This window comes from Orcinus orca, chromosome 10 (assembly GCF_937001465.1).
Source record: "Orcinus orca chromosome 10, mOrcOrc1.1, whole genome shotgun sequence".
Taxonomy (NCBI): Eukaryota; Metazoa; Chordata; class Mammalia; order Artiodactyla; family Delphinidae; genus Orcinus; species Orcinus orca.
This window is the reverse complement of record NC_064568.1, coordinates 99,643,747-99,665,852: the sequence shown is the minus strand read 5'-3', so window position 1 is coordinate 99,665,852 and position 22,106 is coordinate 99,643,747. Positions and strand designations below refer to the sequence as shown.

The window sequence follows — 22,106 nt, the reverse complement described above, 5'->3', positions numbered from 1 at the left end:
AGAAAATATCAACTTAATTAAGGAGTAAGGAGCACTGTCTATTATCTTGCTTTATCCTCATGAAGATCACATTGTGTTATTTATTATTATCTTTGTTTCACAGAAATGGAAACCTAGGTTTATAGACATAAAGCAATTTGCCCAAGTTTGTAATTTAGCAGGGAGCAAACTGTCTAATTCCCATCTCATGTTATGACCCATCCACCATGCTGCCCCTCTTTCTTGATTTAGTTGCTCTGTTTGGGTAGATTACAAGCTCTAGTAGTTTCTTTGGAAAGGGGGCATGCCAAGTAAGTTATTGAGCTTCCATGCATGAAACTAACTTTTATTTGCCCTACACATGATGGATAGTTTTCCTGGGTATAGAATTCTAGGTTGGAAACTATTCTGCTTCAGAGTTTTGAAAGTGTGGTGTTTTGTTGTTTTCTAGTTTCTATATTGCCATCAAGACAATTGCAAGGCTATTCTGATTTCTGAACCTTTTCTGGGTGACTTTATTTTTTCCTCCCGGGAAGTTTTTGGTATTTTGTTTTACCCCATTACTACCACAATTTCATGGCAATCCACCAATTGTTTGTTCTTTTATATTCTTTGTCTTGGAGCCCTTGTAAACTTTTTTAACTAGAAACTTTGTGCCATTCACTTCTGGAAAACATTATTTAATTGCTATGCTGATAATTTTCTCCTTCCATTTTTTTCTGTTCTATATATTTGGAAGCTTTAGTTTTTGAGTTATTGGATTTCCTGAGCTGGTTCTCTAATATTCTTACCTTTTATTCTCCTATTTTTCCACCTTTTGTCTTTCTTTTATACTTTGTAGAAATTAACTATCTTATAACTCTTTTATTGGATTTTTTTATTTTGACTAATTTTGTATGGACATGTAAAATTTGTGGGGCTCTTTAAAAATTTTTTTCCTTGTTGTCCCTTTTAAATAGTATTCTGTTCTGGTTTCCTACTTGCCATATGTGTATATATATATTTTTGTTTGTTTGTTTTGTTTGTTTTTTTGAATCTTTCTGGCAGCATTAACAATAGCTTTCAGGGAGAAGAATTTGTTCTGCTGTGCTGAGAGGGGTAGAGAATTCTAACAAAAATTTGGCAGGAGAGTAGTATTTGGGGCTGGAATTGCTCTGTAAGCAGCACTGAGTCATTTCTTCTTATTTTAGAACAATCTCTACCCTCATTTTCAGAGGTACTTGATACCAAAACCCCATGAAACATTTGGATATTCTGTGTTGTAAATGTTATTAGTACTTGGCTTTCCTCTTTGCTGGCTTAAGATTCAGCTAAGTCAAATTACTCATCACCTCATCATCTGCTTTCCAGCTTCCATTTTTTCCCCTCTTGGTTCCCTCCTATTCTTCCTGTCCTTTCAAAAAATAATTCCTTGACTATAATTTTAGTGAGTTTTCATGAGGGAGCAAGATTAAATGTGCAAGTTCAATCACTCACCTTTAAGTGTAAGCCTGTGAATATGTCTTATTTCTTCTTACAGTTAAAATAATTCTTAAAGACAGAGAGAATGTCCCCTTTTTTTGTATCAATGTATCTGTCACAGCTTTAAACATAGAGACATGTACATAGTAAGTGCTCAATAAATGCTGAATGCATTAAGTGAAATTCTATAAATATTCAGAGTCTTAGTCTATAATAGTTTGGCCAATGATAAAATTAAATTAATTAATTAAATGAGGTAAAATAAAGTTTCTCAAGATAATACATGTATCTCTTAAATACATATTGTTTTGTATGAACAAAACACCTAGCATACTATTATACAAGAGGAAAATCCAATTAGGATGACACATCATTGAAAATTCTCTATCCTCAAATAAATTGCCTCTTTCAAAACAATCAAGTTGTGTTTTTTTTGCTCGTTTGTTTGGTTTGAGGTACGCGGGCCTCTTACTGTTGTGGCGTCTCCCGTTGCGGAGCACAGGCCCCGGACGCGCAGGCTCAGCGGCCATGGCTCACGGGCCCAGCCACTCCGCGGCCTGTGGGATCTTCTCAGACCGGGGCACGAACCCGTATCCCCTGCATTGGCAGGCGGACTCTCAACCACTGCGCCACCAGGGAAGCCCCCAAACAATCAAGTTTTTAAAATTAAATTAGTAATTACCAGGCTTTGTAACAATTTAAATTAAAAAAAAGAATAGTCTTTAACATCCAATATTATACAATGAGACTCTTTATTTGTAGACCTCCCATGTGGATTAACATCTTGCATAGTAATTATCGATTTACACACTAGTTGCCCACTAATTTTTGAGCTTTTTAGATAAGCAACCAGCTCTGATTCATGTTTTTATTCCCATCACTTCATGTGCACCCATTTGCTGAAGGAAAAAATTGGTACATATGTGTCTTGTGATCACTAGTGTAATCCATTTCCATAGTCCCTGGGTGATCTTTCACAGAGCTTAAGATATATTTAGTTCTGTAACAGAAACCACACAGAGAGGGACCCCAATATAACACATTTAAGAGGACTGAATACATTTAAAAAGTTCCAATTCAAGAATAGTGTGGAGTAAGTTATGATAATCTTTCTATAATGACTTTCCCAGTTGCCTGGGATTAGGAAGGTCCACAATGATCAGCTCTCATGGTTTATTCTTGTTGCTGTTGAAATAAAAGTAGAACAAACAGCAAAGAAATTATTGATGTCATTTCAATGTCCTTGTGTTTTTACGACATCCTTCTAATCTATATAGAACAGTTGTACTATCTTTACATGTAAACTTTTAAAATACACAAAACTGTACTTTGAAATAAGCAATTTTTATCTCCTTAGAGATACTTTCATTGCTAAATCGATAAGTGAAAAAAGACAGGTAAGCACATAAGGTGTACCCTTAAAAAGACGTTCAGCCTAGTTTCTCTTTTCATTTTTTAAATATAGTTTTAGATGGAACTTATTTACTTTTATGTATGTTCACAAGATGCTTTAATACTCAGTAAAACGATGACACTTTATCATTAGGATGCATCCAGTTTTCACTGAGAACAGTTAAAATCTTTAAAAACATATTATTCTTAAAATATAGGGCTTTCCCCTTTTATTATGTTTTTTAACAGCATTAGGAAAGTATAACATACAGGCTTCAAACAGGATAACTCTTTGATCTTAGAACCCCAAGACTGGCAAGAGTTAGAAACAAAATCCTTTTTTTGTTGTTGTTTATCAGTTGCTGAAGATTTTCTAGATCACTTTTTCCCTTAGAAGTCTCACTATCTCCCCTGCTCCCCACCCCCCCCACCGTCTTTATCACGAGTCTGGAATTACAAAGGTTTTTCCTTAACTGCAACTCAGTTTATTGAGGGTTATTAAATGCTAATCTGTGCTAACATTACAAAAACTGCAGAAAATTATAAATCGGGAACTTCTTCTTGTAGAGTGCTGTCTTGCCCATTTCTATGTCCCCCAAACTGAGCACAGCACAGGACACAGAGGAAGTACTCACGTAAATATTTGTTAAATCAACAAATGAGTTTCTGACTTCAGGAGATTTGGAATCTAAGTAGGAAAACCAGCGAGGAATCCTCTAGAAAGTGAGTGCAGCCAAGAGGTACGGAATGTGCTGAGAAGACTTTCAGGAGACACAGACTCATGGCAGTCGAGTTAACCATTCCCAATCCCTTTGGGCATCAAAGGCACTTACAGAAAATGTATTAGTTGAGATATTTATCAAGCGTTCAAAGTCTACTCTTCAAAAAACAAGTAAACCACCTCCCCACCAAAACCTAGTATTTTATGTTAACTGCTTAAAGGATATATTCAAAAGGCATCTCACTCAGAAACTGTGCTATGGGATGAAAAACACAAAACAAGACAAATCAATCAAATATGATATAGTCAGGGTCATCTCAGACACTGATCAAGCCCAACTTGACTCTAAACTCCTTAAAGGCAAAGATGGTGTCTATACTTCTTGTTCTTTTGTTCCAGCACACAGCCTGTCATCTGGTGGCCCCTCCATGATCTCAACTGATATGAATGAATGAATGAAATCTTATTGTATGCATAATGCTGTACTAGCTGTCCCAGTCCATTCAGGCTGCTGTCACAGAAAACCAGAAATTGGGTGGTTTATAAATGAAAGAAATTTATTTCTCACAATTCTGGAGGCTGGGAAGTCCATGGTCCAGGCACTGGCAGTTTCAGTGTCTGGTGAGGGCCCCCTTTCTGGTTCAGAGACAGCAGTCTTTTCCCTGTGTCATCACAGGGCAGAAGGGGCACAGGGTCTCTCTGGAGATCCTTTTATAAGATCACTAATCCCATTCATGAGGGCTCCACCCTCATGACCTAATCGCCTCCCAAAGACCCTCCCTCCTAATACCATTAGATAGGAGGTTAAGTTTCAACACATGAATTTGAGGGGGTACAAAAATATTCAGTCTATAGAACTAGGTGTTTATGTAGCTGTAAATTATTTTTTACGATAATTGTTCTTCTCTGACAGTCCAAAATGAACTGAGGACCCACAGAAAACGGCGTGAAGTTGGACAGGGGAATATACAGCATTTAGGAGTTTTATAAACTCAATGCAAAATGACCCACAGAGTAAATAGTTACTAAAGCTTAAGCCTTCCCCCCACATCTCTTGTTCAAGTAATAATAAGCTATTTTCATAGCAAAGACAGAGATAAGTAATATGACCTGGTCCTCTTGTTGGGGTGTTATAATCCTTTCCTTGGGCTGTTTTGTTCCAAACTCCCAGGCCAGAACTCTTTAGATGGGCCTTATTCTCAGGACATTCTCCTCATGGGCACCAGAGCACACAGATGTTTTGCCATAATAAGGGATCGAATACTGTTCGACCTAGCAAATGCATCCGTTGCTCTAACAGTAAAGGTGAAAAGTATTGAGCATCTCACAGGGGCCCTGAAGAGCTAGGCACAGTGTATTTCCAGGACAAGAATCACAATTTGAAGTTGTCGATTACAATCCTTCTACGACCTGGACTACTCATGCCTTTAACGCTAAGTAACTTATGATTCGATGGCCATGTTTTAATTGCCTATAAAATTGTGCGGCTCCTTGTCTATGCCTCAGAGGGGCACAATGAAGAGTAATTATGTGCAAGCAAAGTTGCTGAATGGGCAGTGGAAATGGGAGTTTCAATTATTTTTTAACAACCTGTTTACCGATGCTCTGGTGTTGAGTATTTTTCGGGCTTATGACATTCCTCATTGATGGCTTCAGGCAAGAAACCAACAGAAAATTGATGGAGAGGATCGGGGATGCCCTGATACATGGGCAATATTCTCTTACTCAGGAGTGTAATGACAACTTCTGAGTTTTTATGGAGTTTTTAAACACAGGTGCAGAGCTTTCTGCTTGTTTGAGCGAGGAAAGTACCCCATTTGGTTAAAAAAAAAAATACTGTTCTCATTGGAGGGAGAGTTCTTGGCTTGGCATGGCCATGAGCCTTGCTCAAAAGGCACAGAAAATAACTATTAAGTCACAGCTTAGCCCACTGAGCAGTCATGAGTCATGCAAATGATTTGTCCATCAGCTAAGACAGGAGTGGGGTTTACCATGAAATAATGCAAATTATTCTGAACACTCAAGGAAAAAAACACTATTTTTTAAAAAGTTATTTAACACTCTAATAAAGAAAAAAAACACTATTTTTTTAAAAAAAATCGAAGACTGGTATATACATGCATCATTATTCCTAGAAATAACACACTTGATATTTGAAACGTGTATTTAGTTCCCGTCTACGAAATTTATAATACTTTACAAAGCCTCCTATATTTGTATTTGCTGCCCTAGTAAATTTGCCCGGTTATTTACAGGTATTTTAATTCTGTTTTCCAGATGGCAACATGGAGGACTTGAGTAAGCTTTTTGGGATCAGACTATACATGAAAGCTACCTGATTCCCAAACGAATGTTCACGTGAATAAATAAAACACACAAAACTAATGTTCTATTTTGGCAACATCCATAACAGTATTTTTCTCTTTGTCAGTAGTGAAATGTGTCAGTGGTCAAATCTGAGTTCATAGGAAACAGATGACTCTGTTTTTAGATAATATAAGTCCTTCCTCTTATTTTGGATTTTCTTTCCCCATCATGCATAACTTTGGGATATTTCGTGATGTCTTAGCAAAGCCTCTGCTTCGTTCTGATTTCGGGCGGGGGAGTTTTCTGCGCTGCCAGTGAGCCGGAAGTCTGAAATTAACCACATCACCCTGGTTCCAGACCTTTTCTCCAATGCTGGCTCTCCTACGTTTCTACTGTCAATCAAGAAGAAAACCATGACCCAGTTTGTTTCCTGGTCCTCTATTCCTTGAGGGTAAATGCATCCCTTAATCCTGCTTTGGAGCCCCCTCTCTCCACACACACGCTTTCTCTTTTAGTCAATAATTCGTTTTATTGGTTACAATGCAACTACCTTATTTCAGGCTTTTCCACAGCCGAGCACAGCTGCTCGTGTTGGCTATTGATTCCATACGTTAGCTCAAAATTGTATAATAGTCTCTTCTAATAGTTGCCTTTGGCTTTTCCTCTCCCCACTCGGAAAAGTGCCCTCTGCTCCTGGCCTGGTGTGCCAGTAACTAGAAGTGGATCCTAATTATATCACCCATTCTTCACCAAGAAGCCCAAATAGCTGTCTCATGTTGGAATAGCTCACCATGCCTTTGGATTAAGTGGCTTCCTGCCACTCTGTGGAAAACACTTCAAGAGACCAATGCTAAATCTGTTGATAGGAAGAAAATGTTGCAGGTATGGAAGGTTTAGCGACCTCCAACTACAAAAGAAAACTTACTAAATTAACGTGTGGGAATATGAGCTTATCTTCTCTCAGGTTATCCCCATCTCCTCCCATTTTCTTCTCTCTTTCGACCTTGTTACTTCATTTATTACTGGGAGCTGCATTTTTAACTTGTGTTATGCATAGAATTTACACCCTCAAAGACAACTTGAATAGCACAGGGTAAGTTTCACCTTTGGAAGTTTTAGGGAAAGTAAAATTGCTGCACACTGCTGGAAAGCTTCAACAGTCCAGAGCTGAGGCTTTTTCTCAGAGTCTCTGGGCATCTGAGTGATCTAAAATCTCATAATCTGGGTCACAAAGAGCCTTAATGATGTTTCCTTTTAGTGCTCCAATAGCTTCTCATGTCATAGTGAGAAACAAAACAAAACAGCTCAATTCTTGCTCTTTGAACCAAGGATGCTGGAAGAGGAAGGCATGAAATCTACGGAGGTTCGGGAAGATCTGTTCCTCAGACTTGGAAACAAAGTTCTGATCTTTCATGACAACCTTTAAAGATTTATCTCAGTGAACAAAGCATATGCAACTTTTCTAGGCAGATCCCTGAGCACAAGTCCAACAGCTAAAAGAAGTGGAACAGAAATGGAATACAGTTTTGCAAGCAAATTTGGGAACATGGCAGACTTCCAAGAGTGGAGCAAAGTTTAAGCAACAAAGCCCCCAATCCCAGAACTCCTTTCAACGTCCTTCTGCCTCTCCCTTGGTATCTAAATCCAAGTCCTGTGGATATTCCTTTGCTATAAGCACCTTTCACATAGATGTCTGTTTCATCTCATATCTAGACTACTGAAAATTTTCCTACACATTCTCTGTTTCTAGTCTCATTCACCTTTCATTAATCTTACTGCTGAGTAGTCAGATTAATATTCTCAAGATATCCCATTGATTATGCCATTATTCTGCAAGAAAAACAAAGAAACAACTTTTTCCTTAGTGGCTACAGAAATTAGACTAGTATTGTGCATGTGAGCATATGCGCATGTGCGTGTGTGTGTGTGTGTGTGTGTATGGAGGTGGGTAGCCGGTTAAACAAATCACCCCGAAGAACCTGTGTCAAGTGTTCAATGTCTTTAAGTCTCAAATTTTACCTGAATCAGGCTAAGTGGGTCACAGTAGAAATCTCCAAATCTTTGGGGAATATCAATGCTCCCAGAAATAGTGCCTTGTTTATCCTGTAGCTGCATAGACTGCTCCCCTGCACTCTCCTCTCCTGCTCTGCACAAAATGCACAGACGTAGCCTTGAAAACGAAGCTCTCTCACTTGACTGCCAGAACTACACACATTGGCCCAGGGGACCTTTGGTCCACTCCACTGTTGCCATCGCTGTTCCCTTGACCACTCTACACAAACCTCCCCTCCTGTCTGCTCATTAAGTCTCAGAATAGGAGGCTTGAGACATTGAACACTTGACACAGGCTGTTTGGGGTGATTTGTTTAACCGGCCTCTTATGTCCATCTCTCCCTCCCTCTCTCTCTCTCTCTCTCTCTCTCTCTCTCTCTCTCACACACACACACACGCACACACACACGCATACACTATACTAATTTCTATGGTCACTAATGAAAAAGTTGTTTGACTTTTTTTCAGAATAGTGATATGATGTCTGCTCATTTCATTTCTTCTACTTAAAAGATTTACTGTTACCCACCCATTTAAAATAAATACTATCCTAATTACCAAATAGGATATTTTCTATCCTTTGACATTTGTTTTCTTGAGAATATTGACCCAACCGAAACGATGAACCAAACACTGTTAAGCGGACCAGCGTGCATGAGTTCCTGAGGCATCCGTGGACGCTCAGCCACTTGAATGCAGCCAGAGTCTCAAAGGTTAACAGGGATTCGGTAATGAAAATACACAAACTCTTCCTCACTTTAAGTCCCATGAACGGGTTCTTGCACTGCTGCCCCTCTGTGCTGCCACAGCTCATTTTTACACTCCTAAGCATCTTTCATTTTTCTTCATCTCCTCTTTGGTCGTAAAGTGATCCATGAGCTCTATACTTGGTAGACGATGGATGTTTAATACAGATATCATGAAATATATTGAATAAAGGATAACTATAGTGATACTTGTAGGGATGCATTTTAAAGTTTATGGAATGTTTCCAATTTTGAGTGATCCACCTGCTTTTGAATGTGAAGTTAGAATTCTACCCACAAGGAAACTTTGCAGTTCAACGAAAAGGAAAGCTATTGTTGATGGGACCAGTATACACGAGTAGGTGGCTGTATGCGTGACAAATGTGTCAGGATTCTAGAAGCAGAAAAGCATCAAGGGCTCTTGTAAGATTTTTAGAAAAAGAAACCATCAGGATACATTTTCCTAAATAAGTGTTCAGTTAAAAAATGCTAATCTCGACCTTCCTAATCCATTATCCTCACTTCTAAAATACAATTTGCTTTGGTTTTATACAGGTTTTTCCATATGTCAGATAATTAAGGATCCTGCCTTTGCAATTTCAGAGAAATGTGAATTAAGCCTTTTATGAGACCATATGGGTACAGTTTGAGTCTACTGAAGAAGGAAATTGAACATGAAGCATTAACACCTTATCCTTGCTCTACCACACCTTCCAAGGGCTCGCATACGGAGAACACTTGTGATGGGGTGCCAGGTTTCTGTGCCGCTTTGTGTAGCCAGCTTACATTTAGGGCTCCTATTAACTTGAAAGAGAGCTCCAGGTGCATTCAAGCTCTGCTGAAGAAATGGAAATTTGGAAGCTTTATTATTAGCTTAGGCCGTTTTCAACTCTCACGTGAAAAAGAGATGGAGAAAAGTTACTAGAATCTATTTTTTCTTCTTTTTTTTTAATTAAAAAAATTTTTTTACAACTATTGTTTTTAGGAGTGATGTAAAACTGAACATAAAGGTAGGTGCTGAGACAAAGGTGTCAGGACTCTTCCTTTCTGTTTGGCAAAGTGACATGGGTCTCCCTCTTCTTCACCAAGGCAGGCTTCAATATGATGACTTTTAAAATACATGTTGATGTGGGTGTAAAACTTTAGGTATTTGGCCCCCAGGTAACAGGAATCCTTTGGCATTAAGGAGTAGAAAACTATTCTAACAAGCGAAAATGGAGAATTTGTTGGAACTCTACAGGAAGAGCTCACAGAATCCAAGGATAGGAGGTGGAACCAGAAACAGGGATGTTACAGGAACAACACAACTGCCAACACCTCTGATTTCTAAATGTGTGTTGGGCTCTTTTTGCTCCCTCCACGAGGGAGCTGTTTTCTTGAATGCATCTGCACACAGCATTCATGTCGCTGCTGTGGTACCAAGTTTACTAGGTCTCTTAGTTCAAGGGAGCAGAAAGACCACCTACTATTTCTTTGCCTCCAGTCCAACCTTATGCTCTGGGAGATAGAACTTGATTGGTCTAGTTCAAGGTTCAAGCCAAGTATGCAACCCTTGTCAAGGATGGGAGCAGCAGGACCACATAGGACAAATCTGGCTACAGGAGCTTTTATCTTGCTTCCTTTCTTTTTTCTTTTAAAGGTTGCTGATGCCTGTTCCACGAGGCAACCAGTGTGGTCAAGACATTTGCATGTTGCCTAATCACAAATGCTGCCGACAGGACCTGAAGACCACCTAGGTCCACGGAGGCACTAAGAAGGGGCTCCTCTCTCCTCCCGAAGGGCTTTCTTTTCTCTTATTTTTTATATATTCAAAAAAGATAGTATCCCTGTGTGCTGATATCTCTGCATTTCTAGCCTGCTAGTTTCCATTCATTTTTCAACTCCCGACACTCTTATCTCTCCCTTCTCTTTGTCAAGAGAAATAATACTGGACTTGAACAATGGTTCTCAAATGGGAGCCAGTGTCAGAATCCCCTGAAGGGCTGGTTAAAACCCATATTGCTGGTTCTCACACCCAGAGCTTCTGATTCAGTAGGTTTGGGCTAGGACCCGAGAACTTGCATTTCTAGCAAGTTCCCAGGCGATGCTTCTGCTGCTAGTCTGGGGACAGCACTTTGAGAACTGCTGGACTTTCCAGAGAGTGGAAAGGAGTTACTGCAATTCAATCCCCTCATTAAACCATCAAGGACTATACTCATTTCAGTCCATCACCAACAACTACTGGTCGGTAACATATTGTATTGTATTGTATTGTATTAAAGGCAGTAAGTCTATCTTATCTACAGGAATAAGACATGTCTCCGGTCCTCGATGATCTAGCAAGAGAAATAGGACACAGCTACCTTTCCATGGTGGTATAGTTGGGCTACTCCTTTCACCGTCTTGGACAACATACTTTGTTAAATCAGTTATTTTTTTCACCTATAAGCAAGCATGACCATCATATCTACTCGGAAGAGCTGTTGTGAGGATTCAAGGAGGCCATACGTACGTAAATTGGAAAGTGCTGTAAAATATTAAATGCTTGTTTTTCATGTGCGTGGAGCATCAGCTTCCGTAGTGTGTATGGCCCATGAATCTTCTCCCATGGACAGCTCGTAGCTCATCTCCCTGCCTCCCTGGCTGTTCGACCTTAGGGAATTTCTGACAACCCATTAGCATTGCCCAGAGTTGCTGCAGCCCTGAACTCTTACTATATTCACCCCTCGCCCCACTTCTCTAGACCTCTGAAGTCTTGCTCTGGCTTGAGCTGCTGAAGTTTTCTGCCATATGCTTATTCCATATCTTGTCTGGACTGCCGCTCTGCTTTCCTCTTTGGGCTTCTCTACACAGCAGCCAGAAGAATCCTTTTCTGGCACAAGGGAGGTCACAGGAGTCCTCTGCTCAAACCCATCCAATAGCCTTCCACTGCTGTTAGGTCTACAAGATCTCGCCTTATTTCTCCAAACTTCATTCTTGACCACCCTTCTCCTTGCTCTGTGCCATCCCTGTGAATTTCCCTACTGTTGCTGGAACACAACAGTTATTTTCCTGACTCGGCTCTTTCCACTGCTTGGAAAATTCTTTTTCCACCTCTTGCCATTCTCTGCCTTTGGGACTCAGTTCACTGGCATCTCCTTAGATGCTTCCTCTGTCATACCGTCATGTTTATTTCCTCTGGAGCCTCCTATCATCATTTTTATTTGTTTTCTCCCTTTGCTGACTTACGTTCTAGCTCCCCTGCTGGGCTCTAAGCACCCATGAAAGCAGCTATTCACTAATGAGTTCTTTCACTGTCCATGGCAGTCACTCAGTACGGAATGACGTGAGCAGAAGAGATGAAATGATGAGTATTCCTCTCAAGAAGGGACATCTAGATCGCTGTCAAGATGACCTCCTTGCTTCTGGTATTTTCTCTTCTTTAGGAAAACCAGCCGAAGAGGGTCAAATTTGCCATTTTTATCAAGTACTGCTTTTATCATATTATTTTCTGTATAAAGAGCCTACTCAACTAATTCTCCCTCGACCCTGTCTTTCTTTTAAATATAGCATATTAAATCTAAACACCTACAGAAACTCCCACAGGTTTTTGGTGTGTGAGTTGAGGGTCAAGAGCTGACTTTGAGATTTTTAACTCTCTGTGCATGAGTTTGCATGTGAAAGTGGGTGATTATGCCATGGAGGCTATGAGAGACACGGTGGATTTAAAAAGCCCAGATGGTTTTTGGAGAGGTGACAATGGTTGTGACCTACTCTTCCTCTCCATGGCTGCTCCAGGGTTGAAAGTAGCAAATAATATCCATTTCAAGTTAAATAGACCCTTTGAGGGAGGCATCAACCTATTTTCATACTTGCCAAGGGTCTAAGCTCCATTATTGAAGGCAGTAACAGCAGGATGGATGAAGACTTGTACAACACGTACCATGGCAGCCTTCACTTATTGTAAAAGGTGAAGTCCATTTACACTCCTCATTTAGCTGAATAAGAATGAGTCATTTGCCTAATGGATAATTTTAACTCGATTTCCAATAAGTGGATTAAGTAATTGAAGCACTTCGGCACAAGGCAGAATATTTGTTATAGCATTTGGAAAAGAAACCAGAGCCAGATCTGTCAGCAATTTAAGATGGAAAATTCCTATTAGTCAACCTATCAATCAGGGTTCATTATTAAGCAACATTCTAATGGTTGGGCTGCAGCGCTGACACGACGCGGGCATTCGCAATGTTACACCAAGGTCGCAGGCTATCCTGATCCAGGCCTCATGCTGTTAGTCCGCTTGGTTAAATAGAAGTTGATTTTATATTTAGCTGTACATGGAGGGTACAGATGAAACAAATCACTCCTGTAAGTTCAACAAGATGAATAGGGGCTGTTGAAAGCTAGCAAGGAGCTGGATGCAAGATTAATATGCAGTCCCAAGTTCCACTTCCTACAATTTTTATCGATTGTGTGAAAAAATACTAAAATTCATGATTTCTTAGGTGGGTTAGATTGAAACTCTTGCATAGCTGTAGCAGATGTAATTTCTCTGAAATGTACCATCTGTCTACAGATACAGCTTTTCGTTCGGGACCACGTGCAATGAATTCCACGATGAGAGCAAAGTCTTTCTGATGGTGATTTCTGCCGCAAGTATACCAGGTTCCCAGGCTATAGCTTCTTTGAGCTCTTTGGTCTTTGCCAAACTGCCTTCTTGGGAGAATTTTCTAAATGTCCCCCACTGCTGTGGTCCAAATACCAGGACTTATTTGGTGTTTGTTTTTCCACTCCCACAGACCACAAAAGTGAATGTTCATGTATCTTAGCATTAAGATCTTTCTACTAACATCTGAATGGCATTCTAGCTAATTTGACACAGGGCTCCCCCTTCTTTCAGTAGGCTTGCGGGAAGAAAGAGGCCATTAAAGCCTGCCCTTAATTATTTCACTTTTATACTTTGGCCCTAGATTTTGGGTGAATGAAAGAGAGGATTGGATCAGGGTAGGTTCAGGGCACATAGTCCATTTCTGCTACTATTCAATAATTTTAGAAAATACATGGATACATTTCAACTAGTACACTTTGCTATTTTTCTTTCTCTCAAAATTTATTGTTGTAGTAAATACTTGAATTCAGTTATAATACTAAACTACTAATGTGGTGAGGGCTCATGGGTGAGGTCATTCTCTGCACTGTACTCTCTTCTATGTGTTGGACATGATGGCCAAACACCATCAGTGAGGATATTGGGAGATTGATTCTTCTCCCCTCATCTTTTTTATAATTTATGATATTTGAGTCACATGTATCAAAGCCTTCTCTACATCAATAAATATACTGAGATATGATGAGCCCCTTGACTCTCCAGATGAATCAAGTTTTGCCACAAATTTGGGGCTTGATTCTCCTAAAATGTCTATGAAACTCGATCCTTAAACCATCCGTTTGGCACAGTTCAGCTAAGGTACAGACTTTTCCTGAAGTTTCAACTTTGTATAACAGTTTTATTGGAAGACCTGACTTCCAAAAAATATTGAGGTATGACAACTATAGGTACTATATATCCTATGGTCTAAGTTCACTAGTGACTTACTTCACATATGGTAGTATTCTTAAGCCTTCTAATTATACAGCACGTTTAGGTTTTCTCAGAGACCTAGATACCCATGCACATTTCAAAGCAAGTGATAATGAGTTCTGATAACGAGATGATACACTTTGAAATAAGAAGGAAAGAGACTTACTTAAAAAAATCAGTGGGTGGTACCTCAGCATCTCTTTTCCTCCTGCTCTTGGAGGGTGTTTAGTGCTTCCTTGAATGTGAGTCAGGGAAGGTATACATATGAGAAACCATCAGCGCTCCACAAGAGAAATGGCAGCAAAGAGAGTTAGCTACTTAGAGCAGTCTGGCGCTCTGAACATCAAGTTCCGAGCATGGCTGACCAGAACTGGGGGCTTATTTGCTCTCTGGAATAAATGGAGGGTGATGGAAGGGTACGCTGAATCTCCTCCAAAGACAGATACCTTCCTTTGGCCATGAGCAGTATGCCTTTGGAAGAGAGACATTTTCGGTAGCATTTTCCATTCCGATCTCTCTCCCCTCCTTTTCTGGTCTTCATACTGCAATTTAAAGAATGTCCCTTATGCTTCACCACTCTACTTTCCAAAAGCATTAAAGCTGATTTTCTCACTCATGTGTATTAAAAGTCTAAATATTTACTTTATTTGGTTGGGTTAATGGCCTCATAATTTCTTATTACTGAATATCATTATTTTTAAAATAATAATAGTGTAATAGTATTTCTTGTCATAATTTTTGAAACTTGAATGTGTGAACATGTTCTAACGCCCTCTCTTAAATGAGACCCTAAGTGAGGATGTAATTGTAGTTCACCTGGCTGTCACTGAAAAACACTGCTTCTTCTTTACCCTCTACATTGAATTCTGCATTAAAATTAAATTACATTTGGGGAAGATTTCCATTTGTCCACCTAGAGGTTTGAAAATCACCAGGTAGGGTACAAATCACTGAAAAGCGTGCTTATTTCCCATATCGTCTCCAGTGTGTATTACTGCAGAGTTCTAAATGCCTTGTTTAAATGGGCTACCATTTAAAAGGTTGAAAGACAAATTGTATTAGTTTAGACATATATTTTGCTTCTATATTTCTAGAAGCAAAAAGGCACTCGTAGATACATAATAGGTGTGATTTTGCTGTAGATACAAAACACAAATATAAAGGACACGAGGTAAATCTTCCCCAGGAGAATTCTAATTTTCCCCCAATATATTCACGTACAAGGATCACATTGACTGCTGTCCACTGGCAGGGTCATCTTAATGTTGTTATTAAAAACACGTCACATCGTTAATCCACTAAGCTAAAATGTCTGCTTTTAGTTGCTTATATATTTAAATGCTTATATTAAGGTTATGGCACAATGAATAAAATATTTTAGATGTATGTTAGTTACATGCAATATACCTGATTAATCCAGGACCTATCAGGACACTGAAAATATAAGCAAATATAAAGCATTCAATGGAAAATCTTGTGATGTATAAATTTTATGCTATGTCCAATTAAAGGGGAATCTATTACAAATGGAATTGTTTTATGTCCTTCTTCCCATGTTGCTTCCTTTTGCAATGCTTGGTATTAGAGGAACCATTGCAGAAAATGAAAAATAAATGTGGACACTTGTAAACCCAATGATGTTATTTTATACTTTCATGAGGATGGGTGTTGGCAAATCTGTCCTACTCTGTCTGACTCTGGGTTGGAGGACTGTGGTGCTAAGAATGCTAGTTTGAACCCCATTTAAAGTTGCCTGATCACACACACACACACACACACACACACACACACACAAAGAGAGTCCAGTGTAGAGAGATCAAACTTGAGCCCTTCTGCTACATAAAATTTAGCAGCCATTCAAAAAATAATTGCTTTATTTTAAAACCTTGTTCTAACAAAACATTAGTCATACCCTCGCCCTTGACCTCTGCTTCCTGTGTTAAAAATCACCATCCTAAAAATCTTACTTTATGCATTTCATAATTACAAAAAGTTCCCTGAAGAATGCAATGTTTTATTGTATTGCTGTTTTTTGAAAAGGGAAGAATGTCTCCATATCTGTGTGTGTGTGTGTGTATTCATAAATTTATATGTGTGAGGGTACATGATTGTATTTCACAAAATTTTTGCAGTCATATTCCAAAAAGCACGAGGGAGATGAGAGAATATGGGTAATGCAGGGGAAAGAGGCTGGAGAAAGGAAAACAATAGGTACAAATTTCTACCAGTTCTCTCGGGCATCCAGAGCAGCTGCTTAATGATACATGTATCATTATATCCTGGAGTAGTTGCAGGGCAGAAACAGACTTGATTACACTACAGACAATTGTTTCACAATAATTCTGGGCTATTTTTCATCAGCTGTCTCCCCTCACAGCAAAACACGGGGTCATTTTTTTTTTTAAGGCACAAAACAAAACAAAACACCCTTCTACCACAAGAAGGTTGTCCGACAGCTAAAGGTTTTTAATAATTCATCATGCGAAACATTTTAGGCTCAATGCTAAATTTCTCAGCTATGACAACAAAGATGAGTGAAAAAAAAAAACAGAGCTTAACTTGATTTTAGAAAAACAATAGGTAAATTAAAAAAATTGCATGCTTACTTTTCATGATTGCATGTACATTTTTTTTTTTTTTTAATTACTTGGCTTTGTCTGACAGGCTTTGTCACTAGTAGGTGCAATCTTAAGGGTTTGTTTAGAGCAAATTGATTAAGAAGCTGATTTCTTTTTCAAAGATGCATGGAAAACCATCCCTGGTCATCATTTAAGTATTTTCACATATCAGCTGACTGCCATCGTATCAAAGAACTTTTAAGTTTTATTTCTAAGGAAGATGGAGAATTTTTGTCAATATTTATGTCTTTCAAAGAGTAGCACTGGGTACCTCAGGACTTTATTTTTCCTTGAGATGATAAGAAGAATAATATCAATTGTTGTAAGGAGCTAGGTAGGTCTTAAGCAACTATTCAGACTACTAGATATATATTAGCTTACTAATCCCCACAATCACTGTATGAGGTATGTACCCTCATAGAGGGACCTAAGTTGGGGACTTTAATCAATTTTATGCATGACCCCCTTAGGTAGTCTGATGAGGCCCTTGAAGCCTTTCTCAAAATAATATGTTAAATGTATAAAACACCACCAGAAATACATCTACGCGTGGAACAACTCCTACAGAGCATCTACTGAACGCTGGCAGAAGACCTCAGACCTCCCAAAAGGCAAGAAACCCCCCACGTACCTGGGTAGGGCAAAAGAAAAAACTAAACAGAGACAAAAGGATAGGGACGGGTTCTGCACCAGCGGGAGAGAGCTGTGAAGGAGGAAAAGTGTCCACACACTAGGAAGCCCCTTCGCGGGTGGAGACTTCGGGAGGCGGAGTGGGGGAGCTTGGGAGCCGCGGAGGAGAGCACAGCAACAGGGGTGCGGAGGGCAAAGCGGACAGATTCCAGCGCAGAGGATCGGGCCGACCGGAACTCGCCAGCCGAGAGGCTTGTCTGCTCGCCCGCCGGGCCGGGCGGGGCTGGGAGCTGAGGCTCCGGCTTCTGTCGGAGCGCCGGGAGAGGACTGAGGTTGGCGGCGTAAACACAGCCTGCGGGGCGTTAGTGCACGCGGCTGGCCGGGAGGGAGTCCGGGGAGAAGTCTGGACCTGCCGAAGAGGCAAGAGACTTTTACGTCCCTCTTTGTTTCCTGGTGCACGAGGAGAGGGGATTAAGAACGCTGCTTGAGAGAGCTCCAGGGACGGGCGCGAGCCGCGGCTAAAAGTGCGGAGCCCAGAGACAGACATGAGACGCTAGGGCTGCTGCTGCCGCCACCGGGAGGCCTGTGTGCGAACACAGGTCACTAGCCACACGCCCTTCCGGGGAGCCTGTGCAGCCCGCCACTGCCAGGGTCCCGGGATCCAGGGACGGCTCCCCCGGGAGAACGCACAGGCGCGCCTCAGGCTGCAACGTCTCACCGGCCTCTGCCGCCGCAGGCCCGCCCCACACTCCGTGACCCTCCCTACCCCCGGGCCTGAGTGAGCCAGAGCCTCCGAATCAGCGGCTCCTTTAACCCCGTCCTGTCTGAGCAAAGAACAGACGCCCTCCGGCGACCTACACGCACAGGCGGGGCTAAATCCAAAGCTGAGCCCCTGGGAACTGTGAGAACAAAGAAGAGAAAGGGAAATCTCTCCCAGCAGCCTCAGAAGCAGCGGATTAAAGCTCCACAATCAACTTGATATACCCTGCATCTGTGGAATACCTGAATAGACAACGAATCATCCCAAATTAAGGAGCCCTGTGGATGAAAGGCTCTTGGTGCTGCAGCCAGGAGTCAGTGCTGTGCCTCTGAGGTGGGAGAGCCAACTTCAGGACACTGATCCACAAGAGGCCTCCCAGCTGCGCATAATATCAATCAGCAAAAATCTCCGAGAGATCTCCATCTCAACGCCAGCACCCAGCTTCACTCAACGACCAGCAAGCTACAGTGCTGGACATCCTATGCCAAACAACTAGCAAGACAGGAACACAACCCCACCCATTAGCAGAGAGGCTGCCCAAAATCATAATAAGTCTACAGACACCCCAAAACACACCACAAGACGTGGACCTGCCCACCAGAAAGACAAGATCCAGCCTCATCCACCAGAACACAGGCACTAGTCCCCTCCACCAGGAAGCCTACACAACCCACTGAACCAACCTTAGCCACTGGGGACAGACACAAAAAACAACAGGAACTACGAACCTTCAGCCTGCAAAAAAGGAGACCACAAACACAGTAAGATAAGAAAAATGAAAAGACAGAAAAACACACCGCAGATGAAGGAGCAAGATAAAAACCCACCAGACCTAACAAATGAAGAGGAAATAGGCAGTCTACCGGAAAAAGAATTCAGAATAATGATAGTAAGGTTGATCCGAAATCTTGGAGATAGAATGGACAAAATGCAAGAATCAGTTAACAAGGACCTAGAAGAACTAAAGATGAAACAAGCAATGATGAACAACACAATAAATGAAATTAAAAGTACTCTAGATGGGATCAATAGCAGAATAACTGAGGCAGAAGAACGGATAAGTGACCTGGAAGATAAAATAGTGGAAATAACTACTGCAGAGCAGAATAAAGAAAAAAGAATGAAAAGAACTGAGGACAGTCTCAGAGACCTCTGGGACAACATTAAACGTACCAACATTCGAATTATAGGGGTTCCAGAAGAAGAAGAAAAAAGAAAGGGACTGAGAAAATATTTGAAGAGATTATAGTTGAAAACTTCCCTAATATGGGAAAGGAAATAGTCAAGTCCAGGAAGCACAGAGAGTCCCATACAGGATAAATCCAAGGAGAAATACGCCAAGACACATATTAATCCAACTGTCAAAAATTAAATACAAAGAAAACATATTAAAAGCAGCAAGGGAAAAACAACAAATAACACACAAGGGAATCCCCATAAGGTTAACAGCTGATCTTTCAGCAGAAACTCTGCAAGCCAGAAGGGAGTGGCAGGACATATTGAAAGTGTTGAAGGAGAAAAACCTGCAACCAAGATTACTCTACCCAGCAAGGATCTCATTCAGATTTGATGGAGAAATTAAAACCTTTACAGACAAGCAAAAGCTGAGAGAGTTCAGCACCACCAAACCAGCTCTACAACAACTGCTAAAGGAACTTCTCTAGGCAAGAAACACAAGAGAAGGAAAAGACCTACAATAATGAACCCAAAACAATTAAGAAAATGGGAATGGGAACACACAAATCGATAATTACCTTAAATGTAAATGGACTAAATGCTCCCACCAAAAGACACAGATTGGCTGAATGGATACAAAAACAAGACCCATATATTTGCTGTCTACAAGAGACCCACTTCAGACCTAGAGACACATACAGACTGAAAGTAAGGGGATGGAAAAAGGTATTTCATGCAAATGGAAACCAAAAGAAAGCTGGAGTAGCAATTCTCATATTAGACAAAATAGACTTTAAAACAAAGACTATTAGAAGAGACAAAGAAGGACACTACATAATGATCAAGGGATCGATCCAAGAGGAAGATATAACAATTGTAAATATTTATGCACCCAACATAGGTGCACCTCAATACATAAGGCAAATACTGACAACCATAAAAGGGGAAATCGACAGTAACACATTCATAGTAGGGGACTTTAACACCCTACTTTCACCAATGGACAGATCATCCAAAATGAAAATAAATAAGGAAACACAAGCTTTAAATGATACATTAAACGAGATGGAGTTAATTGATATTTATAGGACACTCCATCCAAAAACAACAGAATACACATTTTTCTCAAGTGCTCATGGAACATTCTCCAGGATAGATCATATCTTGGGTCACAAATCAAGCCTTGGTAAATTTAAGAAAATTGAAATTGTATCAAGTATCTTTTCCGACCACAACGCTATGAGACTCGATATCAATCACAGGAGAAGATCTGTAAAAAATACAAACACATGGAGGCTAAACCATACACTACTTAATAACGAAGTGATCACTGAAGAAATCAAAGGGGAAATCAAAAAATACCTAGAAACAAATGACAATGGAGACACGACGACTCAAAATCTATGGGATGCAGCAAAAGCAGTTCTAAGAGGGAAGTTTATAGCAATACAATCTTACCTTAAGAAACAGGAAACATCTCGAATAAACAACCTAACCTTGCACCTAAAGCAATTAGAGAAAGAAGAACAAAAAAACCCCAAAGTTAGCAGGAGGAAAGAAATCATAAAAATCAGATCAGAAATAAATGAAAAAGAAATGAAGGAAATGATAGCAAAGATCAATAAAACTAAAAGCTGGTTCTTTGAAAGGATAAACAAAATTGATAAACCATTAGCCAGACTCATCAAGAAAAAAAGGGAGAAGACTCAAATCAATAGAATTAGAAATGAAAAAGGAGAAGTAACGACTGACACTGCAGAAATACAAAAGATCATGAGAGATTACTACAAGCAACTCTATGCAAATAAAATGGACAACCTGGAAGAAATGGACAAATTCTTAGAAAGGCACAACCTGCCAAGACTGAATCAGGAAGAAATAGAAAATATGAACAGACCAATCACAAGCACTGAAATTGAAACTGTGATTAAAAATCTTCCAACAAGCAAAAGCCCAGGACCAGATGGCTTCACAGGCGAATTCTATCAAACATTTAGAGAAGAGCTATCACCTATCCTTCTCAGACTCTTCCAAAATATAGCAGAGGGAGGAACACTCCCCAACTCATTCTACGAGGCCACCATCACTCTGATACCAAAACCAGACAAAGATGTCACAAAGAAAGAAAACTACAGGCCAATATCACTGATGAACATAGATGCAAAGATCCTCAACAAAATACTAGCAAACAGAATCCAACAGCACATTAAACGGATCATACACCATGATCAAGTGGGGTTTATTCCAGGAATGCAAGGATTCTTCAATATACGCAAATCAATCAACGTGATACACCATATTAACAAATTGAAGGAGAAAAACCATATGATCATCTCAATAGATGCAGAGAAAGCTTTTGACAAAATTCAACACCCATTTATGATAAAAACCCTGCAGAAAGTAGGCATAGAGGGAACTTTCCTCAACATAATAAAGGCCATATATGACAAACCCACAGCCAACATCGTCCTCAATTGTGAAAAACTGAAAGCATTTCCACTAAGATCAGGAACAAGACAAGGTTGCCCACTCTCACCACTCTTATTCAACATAGTTTTGGAAGTTTTAGCCACAGCAATCAGAGAAGAAAAGGAAATAAAAGGAATCCAAATCGGAAAAGAAGAAGTAAAGCTGTCACTGTTTGCAGATGACATGATACTATACATACAGAATCCTAAAGATGCTACCAGAAAACTACTAGAGCTAATCAATGAATTTGGTAAAG

The 22,106-nt window shown here is 40.1% G+C and overlaps 1 long non-coding RNA gene across 2 annotated transcripts in view; it reads right to left on the bottom strand.

Annotated features, from left to right (window-relative positions):
• Positions 1 to 2,474: 2,474 nt before the first annotated feature.
• LOC125965550 (uncharacterized) overlaps positions 2,475 to 22,106 on the bottom strand; it is a 169,014-nt gene continuing 149,382 nt past the window's right edge. For both annotated transcript variants that reach the window (XR_007479575.1, XR_007479576.1), the window contains one exon: positions 2,475 to 2,625. This is a non-coding gene — a long non-coding RNA (uncharacterized LOC125965550). The remainder of the gene's footprint in view (positions 2,626 to 22,106) is intronic.